We start from the raw sequence: 6,444 nt of genomic DNA, 5'->3' as shown, positions 1-6,444 counted from the left end.
TTACTGACTGGTTGGTATGTGGCCTGAGGGTGAGGAGGTCAGGAACCCACAGAGAGAAACAGTGTGGTTTGCAAAGCCATCTAAAGTCTGCTTTCATACTTGAGCTATGGAGAAGAAAGGCCTTTGCAGCATTACGTGATAACTTCTGTGTTGTTGTCTGTACCGTGCTCATATTATCCAACTTTATGTGTGAAGTGCTGCCACCGCCTGCAGACAATAGCTTAGAACTCTTTGTTTCCACCAACTGCTTTTCAAAGCACTTTGCCCGTCGTGAGTAAATAAAGGGGTGATAAAGGTAATTAATACATTTAAAACATGCTTGCACTGAAAATGAATGACTGACGGCAACAGTTGAAATAGTTGATCTGGGGAAGAGATTAAAAAGGTAAAAAAAAAAAGTTAAAATATGCCATTCCATAAGAATGCAAGATGGAATCGGAAGCTCTTTGTTCAGATTCCCGTCTTGCTGGAGGGATTACTCAGTGGGAGTGAGCAGACTCTTGCTCCTGTGTACCTAAGAACCTACATGGGAAACACATCTGACCTGTTCCAGGCAAATCCCATGACAAATAACTAAAGAGAAACCAGTGGAGGAGCAGGTGAAGGAATGTATTGTAGTGAAGACATCAGGGAGCAGACAAGGGCTCTACACAAAGGGACATGCTTTGGGAGTAGGTCCACCACCAGGACCTTGGGCAAAACATGGCAAAGGTTCAGATAGGACAGCTCACAAATGAATCACCCCAAAAAGTCTTTCTTAATGATTAAATATGGTTCCCATCAGACCCTTGCTGGAGGAAGTCTTCAAAACTACATGGCAACTGCTCCCCAGACCTAGTGAGATTTAGAAAATAGATTACTTTTTTTTTTTTCTAACAATCATCAATTTCACTTTGTCAGGACTACACGGAATACAAACAGGTGTAAGGAATTCATTATTGCCTCATTTAATAGGTCTGGCATGTAGCTCAGTGGTAGAGCACCTGCCTGGCATTGTAAAGCCCTGGGGTTCATTTATTCCTCAATAATTATGTGGTGGAAGGATGAAGACGTTGAGACTATATGTGTCATTGGGTCAGAACAATATTTAACAACATAGAATAAGATCTGGCAAGCTGGCAAGTGGGCTGGGTTTAGCTTTGGTTAATATTTTAAGCAGATTTATTCAGTTTATTTTATGTGTGAGTGTTTTGCCTGCATGCACAGCAGTTGGTGCATAGTGCCCAGGGAAGTCAGAAGAAAGATTCGGGCACCCCAAAACAGAATTGCTGATATCTGTGAACCAACCTGTGGGTGCTGGGAGTTGAACCCAGGTCTTCTGGAAGAGCAACAAATGCTAAGCTATCTCTGGCCCAGCTGTGTTTGTTTGTATTAGATGTTTATTGTCATACAGCAGTGCCCAGTTGCATACTATTGTCTAATGGATGTTTTTCCATGCCTGATAGTGCACAGTTGGATAGTTTCAATGATTATATTGTCCACAAAGCTTAACATATTTAGCACAAATTAAAGTCCTTTACAAAAAAAATTCCTGGCCGTCTATGGCTTCCTAGCCTGTAGAAAATAGGAGGCCGTTTTTCCAGTTCTTGGTCAGGCGTTTTAAAGGCAAGAGTGTGGCATGCTGTTATTTTCACTAAAGCCTTATAGACTGTGAACAGAACAACAAGGAGAGAGGAAGAAAGGAGGGCCGCAGGCTGCAGAGATGAGGCTTACAGAAGAACCAAGAGCAGGCAAGAAGGGCCAGAGACAAGTCCTCGCTGGGTCTCCTTGAAAGAGCAAGGAGAGCAGCCATTAGAAGCATGCGGTGCCTTTGTCTGCCTTAAAGAATTCCTCTTGCATGCCACGGCAGCCCATTTTAATGTTTTATTTCTTCGACCCTCCAAGCATTACCAAACAGTTATTATCTGAGCTTCTAACAAACAATTATTCCAACTCCTAATTTATATTTCAATCATTTTAACTACTGATCTTATGATCACATCCAGGCTCTGATCACATTAGTGCCATTAACTATGCAGCAACCAATAAAATCTGCATGAGAGACTTACTCCATATATACTCCCTTAGCACAATTTATTAAAATAATGTCGACTATTAACGTTTAAACTAAATGTAATATATATATTTAATATAAAATTTCTCATTACTGTGATTAATAAAATTTTTACTGTATGCTGATATTTAGTTAGAGGAAATGAGCAAGTTAAGCCAACTGAAGTATTTCAGTTACATTAATTTAATTAAATATGACTTTTACATTATGTAGAATTACGTATATACCACTGATAATTCTAACATATTTAAGGAATCAAGAAATAGAATCTCACTATCAAAGTTAGAATTAAATCACCAGAGGTCTTTATAGACAAAGTATGCTGTCCTCTCCCTCCTGAAGACCCTGCATAGACCCTCCTGAAGATCCACATAGGCGTTAGGAATAACACCAGCTAAAAAACAACACGGCTAGATTTTCCTCCTTGAGGTTGTTTCTCTGTTTTTTAAAATTGTGTGTGTGTGTGTGTGTGTATGTGTTTGTGTGTGTGTAGAGGAAAGCTCAGAGGGAAGACTTGAAACAGATATAAAATGCAAAAACAATTGCCATGCTGGCCCCCTGGCCATCTGCTTATTATGCACAGAAACATCTCCCTAAATGGCTCTAACGTGTAGGTGTTGGTCAACTTTCTTTCTTCTGGTTCTTGCATCAGGACCCAGGTTGATATAGCTTCCCTGGTAGCTCCTAATTGAGGGACCTGGGATAGTTCACGTTGGTTTCTAGCCATCAATAAAATGGAATGGGGGCATAAAACAAGCCGGCCTTCAATTGCTCTCCCTCTAACTGGGGCAGCTTCCCTTCACAGCTGCGCTGGTGGCGTTTATGATGTTACACCTTCTCTGTGAGCACATGGCCTGGCCGGTTTATGACCACCTGGCCCCTCCTGAGTGCCTCTCAAGCTGCCAGGGCCCTTGTCTATCATGCTGTTCTTCCTCCTCTCTTGAAGTTGTCTGTGACTTAAGAGCAGGGGCTGTGGAGGTAGCTCTGTTAGTAAAATGCTTGCCGTACAATCATGAGAAGATAAGGACCTGACCTTGGACTCCTAACACCCAGGGAAAACAGCTGCCTGGGGGCACCTTAATCCTAGCATGAGAACGTGGAGGCAGAGGCTGTCTGTGCTGCCATGGCCTGCTTGACTGTGTCCTCAAAACCTGACTAGGTCAATGAGGCAACGAAGACAGGACAGACACGCAGACACAGATCAGGTAGGCTGGGCAACAGCTGCGAATTGCAGCCCTTTGGAAGGAGGAAGCTGTATTTGAGAGTTTCTGCACGCACTGGTCTTAGAAAAAGGTCAATCCACAGTAACATTCGTGCTTGGCCCAGAAGAAGGCTTTGCTTTCTCTAGGGTTCTGAGGCTGAGGTCTTTGACTTGGCTGTGCTCATGTCAATAATAAACATTTACTTAGAATTTCCTCAGGTTCCCACACTGGGGCTTGCTGGCCTCCTACTCTTACTGAGTTGGTGAGCTCCAGGTTCAATGAGAGACCCTATCTCCCAAACTACGATGAAGAAAAATTGAAGAAGACATCCGACATTGACCTCTGGCTTCCAGGTCCACACCCACATGTGCACACATGTAGGTAAATCAGTCAGTCAGCCAATAGTGAATAGAACACTAGTGGTCGGTATTTGAGTCACAGCTTACTGACCACATAGCCAAGGGTTGATACTTTGGTTATTTAAACCTTGAATTTCATTCCTACCAGTGGGATTACCAATAATAACACATCTTTATAGGGTGGTTGTGGATATCAAATGATTGCCGAAGACAAAAAGGTCAGAAAAAAATAGCCTACATTAGGAGTGTAACCACAATGTTTTTGCTACCAAAGGAGGCAGCAACTCAGAATGAAGGTACCGCTGGTGACGTTTTAGTGATAACCAGGACTGGACAGGCAAGTACAAGACACAAAGAAATGTCAGTTCTCTGGAAAAAAAAAAAACAAGATGGCTTTTCCCACTCTGTCCTGTTTCCGACAGTGAGCCAAAATATAGGATACTGACTGTTTCCAATCCTTGGTCCATTCTTCGGCATTAGGATGTTAAATGGGAGTGGATCCTCAGCCAACAAGCCCCGCCCAAGGAAACCGTGACATCCCTCCTCATACTGTCAATTTGTTTTAAAAATCTTCTGCTCAGGAAAGACTGAGGCCACAAGTCTGGCCAGAAACACAAGTTCAACATGAAAGATGAGAATCCGCCCTTGTAATCTCCTCTGAAATGCACTGGGAGAGCCCTGGGTGATTGATAATGTGGCTTCACGCTCGGAGGAAAAGGGCCTTCAGCTTCTGCTCCTGAGAAGGGCCAAGGATGGGCTGAAAACAAAGCCCCAACACTGAGGCTGGATCAGCACTAATTACTGTAATTCTTAAACTGAGAGGCCAACCAGGACCCAGTCTGAATTATCACCCAATCTCCGTAATGGATGTGGACAGGGAAAATCTCAGAAAAGGTGCCAGCTAATAGGCTGGAACAGATATTCCCACACCAAATCCATCCCAATCAGGTGGATTTATCTGGAAAGGACAGCCGGGCTATAATGGGAGGCAATTATTAAATGCAGCACGGTGAACTTCTGGAGGCAGGGAAGAGGCGGTGGCTGCCATGTCCCATCTTGCTATGCGGGGCCTTTGATCACCTAGCTGCTGCATCCCATCCCTTCATCCAGCAGTAATTTGAACTGAAAGCAGCATTGTTCAAGAAGAATTCTCAGAACAGCGTCCTCTCCTCTTTTTACAATGAACTAGCTAATAGCACTTGTGTCATCACCTGTGTCAGCTCCCCCAGCCCCATAGCCCTTATTGCATTTCATAATTATATTGATAACCCCTAGAAAAGGCTCTCTCTTCTGTTGCTGAACCTCCACATCTCACCCCCAAATCTGTTCCCTCTTTGCAATGTCACTATACGAGACTGTTAGGGGCCAGTACCTGGGACTCCAGATTTGGACCCCTCTGATTTAAATTCTGAGCCCAGTCACAGAATGACTTGGCAAAGCACTTTGAGCTTTTCTTTCTTTGGGGTTCTCACCTGAAAAATGAGGAGCACACAGTCCGGGCTTTCTGGAGGGGAGCTCACACAAATGCAGGGCAAGGTCTCTGTTAGTAATGTGGACATGGATGGGAGCTCAATGCATTTTAGTATTCGTAGTCATCGTCATCATCATCATCATCATCATCATCATCATCATCATCACTACCACCACCACCACCACCACCACCACCACCACCATCATTTTTCTGGGATTCCCAGATTCTAATTGTACAGCATATTTTTGGACTACTCAAACGGTCTTTCTGAGATCTGTGCATGAGAGGCCTCTACTCCTACATCTTCTCGATTGTTTCTTCCTTGTATTTGCCCTTCTCCTTTCCTACTTGTCGGGACTTGGCTTTCCTTTCCAGGATCTTCTTATGGTCTTTGTCCAGCGTTACCCAGATGATAACCACCTTGCTGGGGTGGATGCCCATGTGGACCATTGTGCCATTAGCCTTTTCTTGCTGCACTTGTTCAATTTAAATGACATTTTTTTTTTTCCTGTATGCCTGGACCGCTTTGCCAATCTGCTGGCCTTTGTAGTGTCCTCGGACAAGCTGAACTTCATCATCCTTTTGAGTGGGTATAGAAGGAATATTATGCTTCTGTCTCAGCTCTTTGGAAAGAGGGGAGGATTTGATCATCCTCTGAATGTGAGAAGGTGCATTGAAACAGCGTTTGCAGTCCTTGCTTGGGTCAGAGGTCATGAAGGGACTGCACTTCATTTCGGCAGCTGTGATCCTGCAATGGTAACAAAACTTTACACTGTATTTTAAGAATGCTATCTTATTATTTTATTTCCAGAACTTTAACAAAGCTTTGTTTCAAAACCTTATGCTGGTTTATTTCACACTGACTGTTTCCCTCACTCTGTTTTAGACTTATTTTTATATAATCATGCCTACATATTATTTAACTTCTAAGTAATGGGTCATTTCCCCCACAGTTACTCTTTCCTCACTCTACTTTTCCTTATAGAACAGTCTCACTTTCAAATATAGAATCAGAACCTCAGATTCATATTGATTGATCCTACTTTTAAATGAAGCACTTTCTTTAGGTGTGTGTGTGTGTGTGTGTGTTATTTTCCTATTTGTGTCCCTTTTACTGGTATGGTTAGGTATTTACCTTTCCTTGCCTAAAGAAAGTGAAATCATGTTTACTTTTAGTTTCCAAATTGATCACTGACATTTAAAGAATAATCACACTCTAAAACAATGCATATTTTGAAAATAATTACAGTATTAGCATGTAAAGCTAACAAGGTGCTGAATAGAGTTCATATAGTTTCCCAGTGAATGGTGCTGAGTCAATGGCATGTTTAAGGGGTCATCATGGATGTGGGTGACACG

The 6,444-nt window shown here is 42.8% G+C and overlaps 1 pseudogene across 1 annotated transcript; it reads right to left on the bottom strand.

Annotated features, from left to right (window-relative positions):
• Positions 1-5,284: 5,284 nt before the first annotated feature.
• Positions 5,285-5,817, bottom strand: LOC311606651 (large ribosomal subunit protein uL24-like; annotated as a pseudogene). The gene has a single exon. The product of its transcript is annotated as a large ribosomal subunit protein uL24-like (transcript).
• Between the last annotated feature and the right edge of the window lie 627 nt (positions 5,818-6,444).

The sequence above is a fragment of the Acomys minous genome (assembly GCF_964271855.1).
Source record: "Acomys minous genome assembly, chromosome: 10".
In the NCBI taxonomy this organism is placed as follows: Eukaryota; Metazoa; Chordata; class Mammalia; order Rodentia; family Muridae; genus Acomys; species Acomys minous.
This window is presented reverse-complemented; position numbering and strand designations above follow the sequence as displayed.